Source organism: Myotis myotis, unplaced genomic scaffold (genome assembly GCF_014108235.1).
Source record: "Myotis myotis isolate mMyoMyo1 unplaced genomic scaffold, mMyoMyo1.p scaffold_m19_p_9, whole genome shotgun sequence".
Classification (NCBI taxonomy): Eukaryota; Metazoa; Chordata; class Mammalia; order Chiroptera; family Vespertilionidae; genus Myotis; species Myotis myotis.
In genome coordinates, this window is record NW_023416401.1 from 17,395,960 (window position 1) to 17,412,515 (window position 16,556).

Consider the following 16,556-nt stretch of genomic DNA (forward strand, 5'->3'; position numbering starts at 1 on the left):
TTAATAATACCAGTCAATAAAAGCTCCCTTTCTTGAAAACCTGTGATATTTATTGTTTGAACAAGTTATTTGGTAATTATTACATTAACACGTATCTTGCTCAACACACTTCTATGCACCTTGGTGGACAGGCCCAGATCTCATATAAGCTCTTGTAAAAACCTATGACACAGAAACAGTGTATTAAAAAGAGCAAACTGTGATTTATTGGCAACTTCCAATAAATTACATTCACATCTGAATGTAATTTATTGGAAGTTGCCAATAAATCACATTCAGATGTGAATACCTATGAAATTTTATGTTAAATGTTACTTAAGTGGCTTTCTGTTTTAATTTCATTTTAATTATTATGGATATAAACGGAATTATAAATGTAAACACTAGATGGAATTTCAAAGGATTTCCTGGCTGGTCTATTTTCTTGTTAACTTGGAACCTGTGATGTACTTAGTATAATTCCTTACTCAAGATGTGTCTTCAGTAAACCTCCGGAGTAGCCTGCCTCTTTCTTCAGCCCCTCCTTGCCCTCTGTGTACAGGGGCCAATTTGCAAACCAACAGGCAATGCTTGTGTTTGCTATTTCCTTGGATTTAGTCAATGATATACGGAACCCTGAATAGTGTGATGTACAAAAACAGAAACAAAACAAAACATAAAACAAACTTTTTTTCTGGCTAATATCCTCATGTATTTGCAAGATCTTCCAGTTTTATTTGGTTTGTGGAAATACTCCTGCCTGCCAACTCAGAAAGGGCAAACTTCAAGAGTTCATTTCCCCATATTCAGCACAAGAAATGCAACACCAGTCTCACTTCTGATTGTTGTGTGGGTCAATAGACCAGTAGAACCCAAAGTATATTATTGACTATAAAGTAGTTTACATAGTTTAGTATCTACTGTGGTGTGAAGGGAAAATTGATTCTAATACACTCTTGTCTTATAACTTAATTGGTTCATGTATGCTTCACATGTATTCTGTAAGTAAAAGAAAGCAAATGAGGGAAGGACATTATATTGTTTTACCTTAGTCCTTGGAAATTCCACTTCTACCAAAGAAAGTCTTTAAAGAGCTAAACAGGCTGCTATTGCTGAAATTCTCCCTGCTCTCTGTTCTTTAAAGGAACTAATATTAATTTAACCTTCAAGGATGAATAACCAAAATCTTTAGGATCTACCTTTTTTATTAGATGGGCATATAAACACAATAATGAGGATGAAAGGGACTACTCAACTTAAGACAAGGCAGAATTTGGGGTATTATTGAGATAAATGGCTGAACAAGATTCTGTTACACCAAGATTAAATCACAACACCCAGCACAATTATCTCTTCAATGTGGGCCTTGAAATAAAATGATTCAACTTTTATGAGAAAATAAAATGGCATAACCAATGCACTGACATGGTGTTTTCTATCCAAATATTGGTCATATGTTCCTCAGAATTAGTACACCCTCTGGAAAACAGATTATGCAAAACACTGGTGTTGAAAGTTGAAATATTTAGTTACATGAGTTTAGGCAATATTTCTGCTTATCTTTACTTATATAAAATCAATCTATATCCTTCAAAGGATACCACAGGTTCCTCTTTTCCTAATATAAATTGCTTTTCTCTCTCTATTCCTCTTGTCCCTTGTCTCCCTTTCTCTTTATTTTTTTTTCCATTATGGCCCTAATTTTCTATGCCATTAGTTACATTATTTATATATTAAATTATTTTTTTGTAATTTATGGCATTATATTTTTAACCTTTATAGCTATGATACCATAATTTAATAAAATATTTTACATACTTTTATCTCAATGCTATATTTATGAGATTTAATGATGTTTTATATAGAGCTCTATTCAATTCATTTTAACATTGCATTCTGTTGTTCTAATTTACATAATTTACTTATCTATTCTGCTTTTGTTTCTGTGATTTATCTATATTGAAAAATATAGTCAGCATTCATTTATTTCCATGCCTGTAAATTATCCCATTTAGAAATGCCCAATAATTTACTTATTCATCATACAGATGGTGGTACTTTTGTTATTTCCAGATTTTTTAATTTAAATTTTATTATTACAAATCATGATCAAATAACCACAGTTGAATGTATCTCTTCATTTATTAAATGCTCCATATCCATTCTTTGCTGATTAATAACAAGAATAAAACTTTGCCTACATTGCCATATTTCAGTAATTATCATGTGCATTTTTTTCATATTTTAACATCTCTGCAACTGGGACACACCTTAAAATTGATGGTATCCTTTAATCACTCTAAACCAGGAGGGTGTTTGTGATGGGCAATATGCTATGTGCCTACTTTCGCATTAATTTAGTTGTTATTTCTGGTGGCATGACAGGATAATCATAATCCTTCAAAGTTGCAGTCAACAAATCATTTAGGACCATTTGAGTAAGGAATATGGGTCCCAGTAGTTTTCCAAAATTTTCAATCGATACTTTTTAGAAATATCAACCAAGTGCCAGCATTAAATTGACGGAGCAGGTACCCACCGCTTGGGTGAAAATTCAGGAGATAATAGTGAAGCACTTTTAAACAAATGAGAATGACTGCCACTCTTGATGACACAGGCAATGATGTTTTAAGAAAAATATGGACAATGATGACTCTAAATGGAAAAGTAATTCAGAAAATTTAGTCCTAAAGAAAAAAAACCAACAAAACAATTCAGTAATACCTTAGCCAATTTATTTAACCTATATTTTTCTTTATATGTCACAGATACATGTGTGTCTATACATACATATATGCATAAATATATGCAAGCATAATAATTATTTAAATAACCATAAATGTACATTTGTGTGCATTTTGAGATTAGAAAATACTAAGGCATGTAGTTTAACTGGCAAACAAAATTATATGTCTTCTATTTGATGAAATAGGGTATATTCAGTTAAGTGTTGATATCTGATAATACCCTTATTCTTCAAAATTATCTTGGGAATTCAAAGACCTTAGTTCTATGATAATAATTTTATTATAAGTTTACAAACTTGTTGATTGTTTGTTTGTTTTTTTGGAAGTCCATCAATATATACTAGTAATTGTGGGAGAAATTCAATCTTACAATATATGTTCTCTTTGATAAAGCTTAATAATTTTCTCTAGAAAGTTCTGGCAAATTTTCAGATAAGATTAATCATAGTTATATTAGATAATAATTTTTATTTTAAAAGGTACAATTTTAAAATTATAATAAAATTATATGAATGAAATTAATTTCTATATACTGAGTCAGAAACAAGCATCCTTGATGAACTCTCTTATTAATTCTAAGAGCATATTTATTGATTGGCTTGCACTTTCTGCATAAACAATGATAATGATACTTTTCTATCTACCTTTCTGATGCCTTTAGGATTTATTTATTATTCTTAGATGACTGCAACAGCCAGGCCAGGCCACATTGAATTGAAGTGGTAATAGTGAACATTTTTTTTTTCTTTTGAAATTAAAGGTAAGATTAATTTAGCTTCTCACCATTACATTTTTTTGGTAGATACTATGAACCTCCGCACTGAGATAAGTGGTATGTGGATTAACACGACCTACTAGCACTGCTCTGTGCAATAATGTAAAAGTTTTCAACCCTGAGCTAGGGTAGGTGGGTATGGAGGGGGGAGTATATACTAAGAAGGACTACTTGTGGCTAACTGGGCCCAAATTAAAACAAGAGAGAGAATCATTAATCAGCTGCCTCCCACACCCCCTACTAGGGATCAAGCCCACAACCCGGGAATGTGTCCTGATTGGGAATCACACCCTGACTTCCTACTTCATAGGTCGATGCTCAACCACTGAGCCAAACTGGCCAGGCCTATTAGTAATTTTTTAAACATTATTGACTATTATTTTCTGGTTTGAATAGAAGATAATATTAAATTTTAAAATGATTTGAAATTTATTCATTATTTTTAAACAACTGTATAGAGAGTATAATTGATATACAACAAACTGCACATACTTAAAAGGTACAATTTGTTGTTGTTGTTGTTAATTCTCACACTAGGATATTTTTCTATTGATTTTTAGGGAGACTAGACAAGGGATGGAAAGACAGAGAGAAACACATCAATTAGTTGCCTCCTGCACGAACTCAACCAGGACCTAGGCTGGGGAGGAGCCTGCAACCAAGGTAAGTGTCCTTGACTGGAATTGAACCTGGGACACTTTGATCCAGACCAACGCTCTATCCACTGAGCCAAACTGGCTAGGACTAAAAAGTACAATTTGGTAAGTACTTTTTACCACTGATCTGCTTTTTACCACTGTAAATTAGTTTGAATTTTCTAAAATTTTATATAACTTCAATCACACATTATGTATTTTTTTTCACCTGGCTTCTTTCACTCAGCACAATTATTCTGAAACTCATTGATGTGACCTGCATCAACAGTCCATTCTTTTTTTATTCCTGAGGGGTATTTCACTGTCCTGTATGGATACATCACCATTTTTTTCACCATTCACCTTTTGAGGATCATATAAATTGTTTAAAATGTTTGGCTATCACAAATAAGGATGACATAAACATTTATGAACAAGTCTCTGTGTGGGCATATATTTTCAGCATTTCTCATGGGTAGATAAGTAGGAGTGGAACATTTTGGTCATATAATAGATACATACATAACTCTTTTTTTTTAATGATCAGAAATATAAATATATTTTTAAATAAAATTATTTTGGTAGATAAAATTGGTATAACATTTTTCATTGGAGTTAGAATGTATTAAAAGAGTATATGCTACTTATTTTTCTTTTTTGTTTATTTATTTATTTATTTATTTATTTATTTATTTATTTATTTATTTATCTATTTATTTATTTTTTAATTTTTTTTTCCCCGCCCTTGCATACTTAACTCTTTAGAAAACTGCCAAACTGTTTCACAAGTAGTTGTACCATTTCATATCCCCACTAGAGGCCTGGCTCATGAAATTTGTGCGGGGGGCAGGGTGGAGGGAAGTTCCCTCAGACCAGCCTGCACTCTCTATAATCCGGGACCCCTCGGGGGATGTCCAACTGCTGGGTTTAGGCCTGATCCCGGGGATCGGGCCTAAACCGGCACTCGGATAGCCCTCTCATAATCCTGGACTGCTGGCTCCTAATCGCTTACCTGCCTGCCTGCCTGGTTGCCCCTAACTGCCCCCCCTGCTGGCCTGATTGCCCCTCACTGCCTCTGCGTGCTGGCCTGGTCACCTCTCACTGCTCCCTCTGCTGGCCTGGTCACCCCCAACTGCCCCCCTCTGCTGGCCTGATCGCTCCTAACTGCAGCCCCTGCCAGCCTGGTCACCCCCAATTGCACCCACCCCTTGCTGGCCTGGTTGCCCCTAACTGCCCCCCCCCCACTAGCCTGGTCGCCTCTTACTGCCCCCCTGTTGGCCTGGTCACCCCAAACTTCCCCTTCTTCCAGCCTAGTCACCCCCAACTGCCCCCCCTGCCCGCCTGGTCACCCCACACAGCCTGCTTGTTCAGTCATTTTGTCGTCCCTCACTAACCCCCCTGTTGGCCTGGTTGTAGAAAGCCATCTTGTGAGGGTGTGAGGGTGTGAGGGTTAATTTGCATATTACCTCTTTATTATATAGGATAAGCAGTGAATTTAGCATGTCATATCCCCATAAGTAGAGTATAAGAGAGGTTTTTTATTTATATTTTATTTTTTTTAAATATATTTTATTGATTTTATACAGAAAGGAAGGGAGAGGGATAGAGAGTTAGAAACATCGATGTTAACATCGATGGGAGAGAAACATCGATCAGCTGCCTCCTGCACAACTTCTACTGGGGATGTGCCTGCAGCCAAGGTACATGCCCTTGACCGGAATCGAACCTGGGACCCTTCAGTCTGCAGGCTGATGCTCTATCCACTGAGCCAAACCAGTTAGGGCAAGAGGGTTTTTTTAAAAAAGAGTTTTTTCACAATACATCTTTTTCTAATTTTAGACATTCTAGTAGGTGTACAGTGGTTTCTCACTGTTGTTTTAAATTGCACTTCCTAACATTTATTTCTCATTCATACATCTTCTTTGGTGAATTATGCGTTCATGTCTACTCATATTTTTACTTGACTACTTCCATTCTTATTACTGAGTTCTAAGAAACATCTTAGAATTCTTTGTGTATCTTAAGTGTAAGTCTTATATTAGAGATATGTTTTGCAATTATTTTCACAAGAGAAAATATGGCTTATATTTTCATTCCCTTAGCAGTATGTGCTATGGATGGCAATCAGTTCTCCATGTAATTTCAGTATACTTCCAGACTCTATTTTGCTCATTAAATCTATGTGTGTATCTCTTCACCGATACCACACTGTCTTGATAATTATAGATTTATAAGTCTTGAATTCAGGTAGTTTTAGCCCTCTAAATGTTGTTTTTTGGGTGTTGTTTTTTTTAAGTTGTTGTTACTATTCAAGTCCTTTGCATTTTGTGAAGTTTTAGATTTAGGTTGTCAGTTATTACAAAAATCCTGCTGAGATTTTTATTTGGATTGTTGAATCTATACATTAATGTCTGGGAAATTGATTTTGAAACAATATTGAGTTTTCTCAGTAAACAAAGAATGTGTTTTTTATGTATTCTTTAATTTTGCTCAGCAACATTTTGTAGCTTTCAGCATAAGGGTGTTATACATTGTATGCTAGATTTAACCCCAAGTATTTTACATTTTTTGACAACATAGTAAATGGCAAATTTAAAATTCTCAATTTTCTGTGTCAGTATATACAAATGAAATTGTTTTTTGGAAATGAATCTTCTGCATGGCAGCCTTATTTAACTAACATATTTGCTTAAGCAGCATTCTGTAGATTTCAACAGACTTTTTACATATTTATTTACATTTTGTCTGCAAATAAAACATTTTACTTTCAATTCAGTTTTTTACCTTTTTAATCCATGTACATTTATTTAATATACATGTATGCTATTACATAACATACACAATCAAATGCATTGCTGGTAATACTGCTTTGAACAAAATGTTATCTGTTTGATCAATTAAGAATTAAAAAAATATATCTGTATAGGATGATGGGTATTAACTAAATTTATATAACTCACAATATATGTAATTCAAATAATTTTGCTTACACCTTGGACATATACAGTGCTGTAAGCCAACTCTTTCTCAATGAAACTGGGTGAAAAAAGAATAAGAAAAATGAACATTTTTATTTCATCTTTTTCTTCTTTGATCCTCTTTCTTATTTTATGTAGATCTAAGTGTCTGATCTTATTATTTTTCTTCTCTCTAAAGAATTTCTTTTAATATTTCTTGCAAGGCAGGTCTGCTGGCAACAAATTCCTTCAATGGTTGTTAGCTGAAAAAGTCCTTATTTCTCCTTTACATTACAGAATTCTGCTACAGAATTCCAGGTTGGTAGTTTTTTTGTTTGTTTGTTTTCTCTCAACAATGAATATTTCCCTCCTTTTCCTTCTGGCTTGCATTGTTTCTGAGAATTCAATTGTAAGTCATCTTTTCTGTCTCTCTAGATTTCAGGGTTCCAAAGTACTTATAATTTTTGTTTTCTGATGGCTCCCCTCAAAGTAATTGATTTTCACTTTGTACACCATTTTCCTGTTGTATGGAGAAGAGTGACAACTTCTGAGCTCTTTGCATGTCAGAACTGAAACACAATTCTTTCTTTCTTTCTTTCTTTCTTTCTTTCTTTCTTTCTTTCTTTCTTTCTTTCTTTCTTTCTTCCTTCCTTCCTTCCTTCCTTCCTTTCTTTCTTTCTTTCTTTCTTTCTTTCTTTCTTTCTTTCTTTCTTTCTTTCTTTCTTTCTTTCTTTCTTTTTTATTATGGCATTTGATTTTCAGTTTTCAAAGTATCCTTGGTATCTATCTATCTATCTATCTATCTATCTATCTATCTATCTATCTGAATGCTTTATTTTAATCATTCAACAACAATTCTAAAGGAATTCTCTTTTACTTTTCCTCATTATACATGTTAGAAAATGTAATATTTTAAATCTACTCCTTTAGTGACTAAGAATGAGAAAACCTTTGTAAGAAATTTGAATAAATATAAAGCCTTTTTGAATTCTCAGAACATGGCAACAATAATTAAAGGCAAATGAGTATCTTGTGATTATAGATATAAGCCCTCACTAAGGATGGTGGAATAGAGAAACAGAGGAGGAAGGTTCCTTGATAAGGCACTTGAAGACCTGTACTAGCCCTAGAGTGGCCAATGCCCCATGCCTTGATACATGAGTAATAGAAACTTTTCTGGTTTAAGCTTTATTTTCAGCTTTCTGCTGTTTAAAGAAATGTTGATCCATTCTTTGTGTGTGTGTGTTTATTTCTTAGATATGTTGTATCTGGAGTCTTGCCATTCTTTTTTTGTGTACATGTGTTAATCCTCACCCAAGGATATCCTTCCATTGATTTTTAGAGATAGTGAAAGGAGGGGGGAGAGACAAGAGAGAAACATTGATGTGAAACACATCGATTGGTTGTTCCTGCAAGTGCCCCAACCAGGACCTGGGCTGGGGAGGAGCCTTCAACCAAGGTAAGTGCCCTTGACCAGAACTGAACCTGGGACCCTTTGATCCACAAGCCAATGCTCTATCCACTGAGCCAAACCAGCTAGGACTTCCCCAGTTATTTCAATTGGGGGATTTGAAATATCACCTCTGCTGACTCTATATAGACAATCTATAATCCTAACTAGATGGACACTTCATAATATTTTGGTTTGTCATTAAAGGAATAGAGGGCATAAAGTGAAATTTCTGCTATAGAAAAAAAAAATGAAACATTCAATGCCTTTGCCTCACTGATTCATCCACTCATCCAGTCAGTCTTTCCAGATCATTTGCTTAGCATAGTCCCCCTCACATGGAGAGCAGAGTGCTATATATAAGAGTCTGGATAGAAAATCAAGGGGGTTACCTGAGGTCCAGCATTCACCTGCACAAAATGAGGTGGCCTGAAGTCATTTTCGCTAAAGTCCATTTTAGCTTCAACACATATGAATAATATCATGGAGAGAGATTCCTAACAGTACATGATTAATTTTGGTCCTGTGACTAAAGCTCTAAGACATACAGATTAATAAATAATCTCTCTACATAAACACTGAGAAATGTGTGACAGAATTACAATGCTCTCAGAATTACAAATACATACCTACATAAATGAATGAATGAATGAATGAATGAATGAATAAATAAATAAATAAATAAATAAATAAATAATAAAATTAGAGAGTTAAAGGGTACCTAGCAGGCAGGTACCTGACGAACCCTGTGCTCACGTTCTAGGTGACATTGTCACTGTTTGAAAAGGAGGGTGACAGATTTCCCAAACATCAGGTTTCTCAACTGCATTCTATTGAAAGAGCCAGACATTAAGTATGTTCTGAGAGAGTGTGTACTGAGAAATTTTCACCAGTTAGAGACATGAGAATCATTAAGAATATATCCAGGATAGAAGTTAGGGGATGGGTAAGATATGTACTCAAAGGGGGAAAATGTTGGAAAGTGATCAGGAGACCCCGCTTCATCTTGGATATATCTTTAATTATGTTGAAAATGCACAATCATTGAAGTTTTCTGATTTTGGTTTCTGTAAAGTAATTTGGTTATGTCAGATATGTAAGATCTTTGTCAGTTATAACCAGAGTAGGACAGTAATTAAAGCAGTAAAATCAGATTTTATTCAGCAACTATTGCAATAAGAGAAGAGAGATTTGAGTATAGAACTGGGTTTAATGTCAAATACAGCAAAACAAGTGGAGATATATAGCCAATGAGTAGAATAAGGGAGGAGGGGTCAGTGGATGGAAAATTACTAAGAGGAAATATCAAGGTAGCGGGTTCTTGCTAAACTGCCTTAACAGGATATTTGCCAAAGGCAGGTGAGTGTGATGAGATATCAAGGGTTGAGGGCTGGAGTGGGGGATTTTGCTAAACTGACTTTGCAGGATTTTTTTGCTAAAACTGAGGTAGGAAGGCCTCTAGGCCTAGTGGAAAATATAGTTCAAAGAAGCCTAAAATTTGGTCAAGGAGAGAGTCTTTGTCAGCTCCCACACTTAACAACTGTCTATTCTGTGAAAATTAGGCAATAGGCCAGAGTTAATTTTGCTTGGAGAGAGCAAACTTCAGGGATTCAGAGCAAATAGGGAGGTCAGAGCTTGAGTTGCCCTCTAGAACAGGACAGTCTCAGGCTACATATGTTGCCAGGGAGATGGGGTGGGTTGGGCATGTGTGGTAAGGCGTGTGCTGGTGTAAGTCTAGGCTAAAGAACCTGAATGGAAGATTTCTAATTGAGTCCTGACATTTCCTAAAAAGCAAGAGGGGACCTAGAAGGGATGGTCAATACAGGAAATCATATCCTCACTTAGCTGTAGAGTTGGCATTTAAGGATTGATGTCCAGATTATTTATCTCAATGAGGTAACTGAAGCCCAAAGAGGTTAATTAATTGCCAAATTTACCAGGCTAAGATTGGGGTATTAAATAGGCTACCATGTAAAGGATGATCAGTTCATTTTTACAACATATTCCACTTTTTAAAAGAATGCTAATTACAAGGGAGAGTAGGGTATCTTGGGAACTAATATATAATTTACAATTTCACATAATTTCAAAAATCAACAATGAATTATGGTTCTTTTGCAGATCTACCTGATCTGTGTTCTGCACTGCTGATGCAATAAGATTAAACAAAATAAACTTCAGAGAAATAGTATTTCATATCTGCTCTTTTATATCGCACAATATCCTTTCTGGTCAAGTACCCTATCTCAGGAGCAGATATTGATTTTTTTTCCAGCTACAGTACAATGCTTCATCCTTACCCACCACATCCTAACAGTTCCTAGCTTGTAATTATAAAATGTTAAAGGCACAGTAACTCATACACAGTAGTTTCCCATACTTGTTTGGTATATTAAAAAGCTAGTCGCAGCTTAGTAATAAAATAACATTATTGACAATAATGAGTTTCAGGAGAGAGGCAGCACCCTTGCTTGCTTAAACCATCTAATGCTTTTCCATAGAGAAGAAGGTCGTTGAAGACAACAGCTGGAAGTTACTCACTGCTTAATTCATTAAACCCCATTTTTTTCTGCACACAGTTCTGTGTTTCTGAGATTCTGAAAGCTGGGATTCTAGGTGAGAAATGCAGCCTACTAAGGAAGAACCCTGGTTTCCACATCAGAATATCTTCTTTCCAATCCTGGATCTGCCACTACATTAATAGTGTTGTTGCTGTGATCTCAACTTCGGGGAAGAGGAGAAGGGACCCCTTCTTGCTATCCATGACATGGAAAAAATATTTTCTTAATCATCTCACAAAACTTTTATGGGAAGCAAAAATGAAAACTTTTGAAAGAATGTGGGAGTTAATATTTTTCTTCGATATGATTTCCAAAAGTTTATTTTTATTGTGTGGAGGACTATTTTACAAATAACTGTAAAAAAGAAATATTTTTTTCTATTTCTGTGTCTGGGTAAGAAAAAAATGCAGACATTTTTTACATTTCTGGTAAGGTATATGGTGATGGTTAAGAGTTATGAAAAACATGACTCAGAAATCATCAAAGTGGGTCTTTCTGAGGTAAAAAGTCAGAACATGATCCCTCTGTGGGGACAATTAAAGGGGTTTTCTGAAAGTTGGTTTCCATTCTGTTGAGAACATCAGGAACTAAATTTCAAACATGGATTCATCTAATGATGGTGTTCATTTGTATTCCAGGGAGCCTGCATTCTTGGCATTTTAATGGGGAAAAACACACCATTCACAAATAATACCAGGTTAAGAAGAAATAAACATGTAATTCTGCAAGAGCAAGATGAACATTTTCTATGTCATAATAAACCTGTATAAAAAGTGGAAAAATGCATTCAATTACCCAGATATTTATATTTAGTCTACATGCCAACATATATGCGATATCAGGAGCATGGAGATGTGTGTGTGTGTGTGTGTGTGTGTGTGTGTGTGTGATGGAAATGTTTTATATATATTTATGATAGAAATGTATATGTACATATATGATGGAAATGCCATATATATATATATATATATATATATATATATATACATATATAGGTACACACACACACACACACACACACACACACACACACACTAGGGGCCCAGTGCACAAAATTTGTGCATGGGGAGTGGGTTCCTCAGCCCAACCTGCACCCTCTCCAATCTGGGAGCCCTCAGGGGAGACCTCTCCCATCCAGGAGTTTTGGTTTGGTGCTCACAGAATAAAAGAGGTCTTCTTCTTTTTTCTTTCTTTTTTTTTTTGCTTTGCTCCATTGGTGGAGATTTCTGAGAAGTTGCAAGATATCTTCCTTTTAATTTTTCCTCAACACTCTGACTTTACTTAAGTCTTACACTTTTGCTTTCCCTCCATCCCCCACCTGCAACAGTAACTTGCTCCAGGCTCACTTTGCTCTAGTGTCCAGGAGATCACACAACACGTCTGCCACCAGAACTATGATTCCCAGCATTTCTGGTTCTCCCCACGCTCTGGGCTTCCACTTCTGGTCCAGGGGCTGCCACCAGAATGATTCCCAGAACGCCTGGTGCTCCCCATGCTCTTGGTTTCTGTTTCTGGTCCAGGGGCTGCAGAAACCAAAAAGACTGGGAACACCAGCTGCCCCCAGGCCAGGCTAACAGGACCAGACACTCCAGTGGCGTCCCCAGGACCCTGGCCACTTGGCGCCAGCACACATGCACACTGCCCACAGGCCCACCATCTTTGTCGGGTTAATTTGCGTACCCACTCCTGATTGGCTGTGAAAATCATGGATGGACAGTCAATTTACATATTTGTCTATTATTAGTATATATATATATATATATATATATATATATATAATGGAAATGTTCACTGTAGTATCTGTAGTGTATGATACAGCAGCAGACACTTAGCACATGTGACTATAGAGCATTTGAAATGTGGCTACTGTAGTTGAGGAATGGAACCTTTAATTTTATTAGTTGATTTACATTTAAATTGCCTCATGTGACTTGTGGCAACCATATTGTACAGGGCAAATCTAGATGTTTGTTTCCAGTCTTTATTAGAACTTCAGAGAAACTTAATGTAAATAATTCTACCTAATGGCAGATTAGACAATTGTTACTTTCTCTCATGCTCTCCTTTAATTTCAAATTCAGGAAATAGACAGCTATTAGACTGAACCCCTCTCTGATGTTAGTTACATCATTTAATCCGATTATGGGAAATTAATCCTTTTGCTAGTAGCTGCTTTTATTAATAATTAAAACTTTTATTATTTTCAGTGTAGAATGATTATTACAATTCATTAATAAAAATAAAATCTGGCAAAAGCCTCTGCTGGTTTGCACATAATCTTACCATTCAATATTTGTGACTTGCAAAGGGAAAATCATCCATGACTTCCACAGACATAGAAACTACCTGCATTGCCACATCAAGTGCCTCTCAAAGCCAGCCTCTGTTCAGGATGCAATTCATCACTGTTATCCCAGGTCACCACGTGTTCCTCTGTCATTTCACATGGGAACGCAACATGACATGATGTAATTAAAGGAAGGCGATGTGGTGGCTCCCATTAGAAAGAAAGGACGCATTTTCCAGATCAGCTCCTAGGTCTCCACTCCAGCTGCCACGGAGAGGCTCTGAAGCATCTGTGATGAAAGCTGGCTGATCTTGTGTGTTCAAATGCACAAGGTCTCTACATTTCTGCCCATTTCTATTAAAAGCCAAGTCAAGCACTGTCAGAGAGCGTTACAGACCTCCTTCCTCAAAGTGCGATCTTGTCAGATCTCATAAACCAAATAAGGTTGGGGCTGGGTGCATATTTGGATAAGAGGCATATTAGGGAAAAATTAGGATATTCTGGGTTGAACTCAGGAAACCCTACCACCTTCGCCAGTCCAAATGGGATCACCTTATGACCAGTTCATCCCTTCTCCTAGCATTTTCTGCTGTGAGCCTAGACTGGGAACATGTTCATGTATCACACACTGTATTCTCCTTCCCAAAGTTGGGGAGAATCTTGTGTTGCTTTCCTGGCTCTGTTCCAACTCAGCTAATTGCTTCCTCTTGCTTTAAATTCCCCCTGCAGTGTCTCTGGAAGGCTGTCTTCTTCATTTATGATTCTGAACTCTTGTGCCATGTTGCTGTGTGCTGATAAGCAGCTGTTGCTCTCCATTCCAGCTGTGGTAGAGTTTTTGCAGTGTCCAGAGTGAACTGTACACATGCCATTCTCAAATGAGTATAGAGAAGTCGTCACGTCCTGGAGTTCCTCCCAATGATGCATGCCATTTTAGTTAAAAAATTCTTCTATATGATCATATAGATGCAAATGCAGATATACACGCCCACAGTCTAGACTTGTTAACTTACTACCATCTGTCTAAGACACATTCTCTGAAGGAAACCGTGGTGGTGAGGCAAAGCGTGGGTTGCAAGTTGTGAAATTGAAACCTTTAATATCATGATTTTTATTTTTTTTGCTTTTAGCAAGAAGACTCTAATTTAAATTAGTCATTGAAAAAAAACTTATTCATGTTATTTTACAGAATTCTGTTCTAACATTATCTCTTTAGTTTTTGTGTTTATTTAATTTTTATTTTTAAAAGATGCTGCTATCTTGCCACCCAGGAAAATAATATGTAAAATGCCAAGGAATGTAGATCATAAAATGTTGGCTTAGATACATTTATGAAGACCTGACAATTGTTTGAAATGATTCTGTTTTGAACAAAGATCTTCATGAGACCTAGACTCACTGCACTTTCTGTAGACTACAACCAGTTCTCCAAACTCTTCACATGAAAGTGCACTGAGGTTTGGATGGTCACTTTAGTAATTAGTTGAGAAACTCCCACCCTCACCTCCAGTGGAGGAACACCTGAGTGTGCTCTCAAAGACATTGCCTATTTGCCAGGCTAGTCGACAAGCCTGGGATAGCCTTTTCCTTCTGCCTATCAATCCTGCTGATTCCTCAAGGCCTTTCATGCATTCCTATCTGATCACACCTACACAGACTAGTATACCTTACTTTTAAAATCCTACTTAGACTTACCTAAAAATTTAATTTCCTTGTTTTAGTTCTTTTGTTTTTCCTTTTAACAAATGATATTCAAAGAAAACATCTATCTGGTGTGAGTATGCATTACCATGGTAAAAATGTACACAGTACTTAATAAATTGTTGCCAAATGAAAGCCACACATTTCACTTACGTATCTGTTATCATGGAATGAAAACCAAAGAAAGATCTAAAACGAGGGAACCCACTTAAATAGACCCACTTAGAGGTTCTAAACACAAACCCACTTGTTTTGTCCAATATGCGTGTATGCTCTGGAAAGGCACTGCCCTGGTCTTTTCATGGCCTTGGGCGAGCATCTAATGGCGGCCCCAGTCACTGAGAAAAATGATTCTCCAGTGTCCGAGTGGTATATTTCTTCCTGGATCAGGTTGTCTGTTTAATCACTTTCCAACAGGCTCCTCTATTCACATGCCCACTTGATCTACATTAATTATTTTAACCGACATCCTTGTTAAGTGAAATTGTTTTTCCTAGCCAGACTATAAATAGCCTCCACCTTATTCATCATTTATCCCTTTGGAGATCACACGGGCTGCATTTATAAAGAAAGTCATGACTTGGCCAAGATTCAGAAAGTAGCCCTCTCTCAGGACAAAGGGATTTCACAGTTATTGGAGAGACACAGCTTATTTTTTTCTTGACAGCACACCCAGGACAGGGCAGCGGCTTTATTTTGTGTGAAAGATTGCTTTTTGTAGTGTTCTTTCTCTGCTATCCAAGGAGGAGGCGAAGGAGAAACACCAGTAATAAGGGGAAAGCAACAGGAATAACTAAAATTAATAAAGTCTAATCTTCTTTCACCTTTTCTCATCCACACACACGCCTACAAAGAAACTAGTTCAAGGTTAAAGTGTATTTTAAGAGAAGTGCAAAAAAGGAAGCTTACTGTGACTATGTAAAGGGTTAACAGTTAACTTCTCAATCTTTTCCTCAGCATTAAATGTTCTTTTACAGTTTTTTTTTTCCTCTGCATGATCATCTTAAAGTCTAGGATCTCATAGTCTCTATGATAAGTGTGGGTATGGCTACTCTTGATCCATACATCTACAAATAAATAAATAAATAACTCACTCACTCTATATGGGCATCATATTGACTATTCAGAGGCTGACCAGGAAAAAAAAATCAATCAATGAGGTTGTCACTTTCTCTTGTTAAAACAATTCTGCTATCAAGTTGGCTATTTCACTGATCTTAATTAACAATTGAATTCCATGGGCTCATCTACAGTCAACTTGGTTATATGACAATTAGCTATTACAACCATTGAGAAGAAGCATTAAACAGAATAAAGAAAGGCAGAAACACTCTATTTTGTCCAAAAGGGCTTTAAAGATAATACCTGCACATTATTACAGCTTTTCTTCTGGAGTTTTCTTTTTCAATTGCGTTAACATTTAATTTTTGTTCTTTGTATAGATAGGGTAGGTAGAATATTAATTAA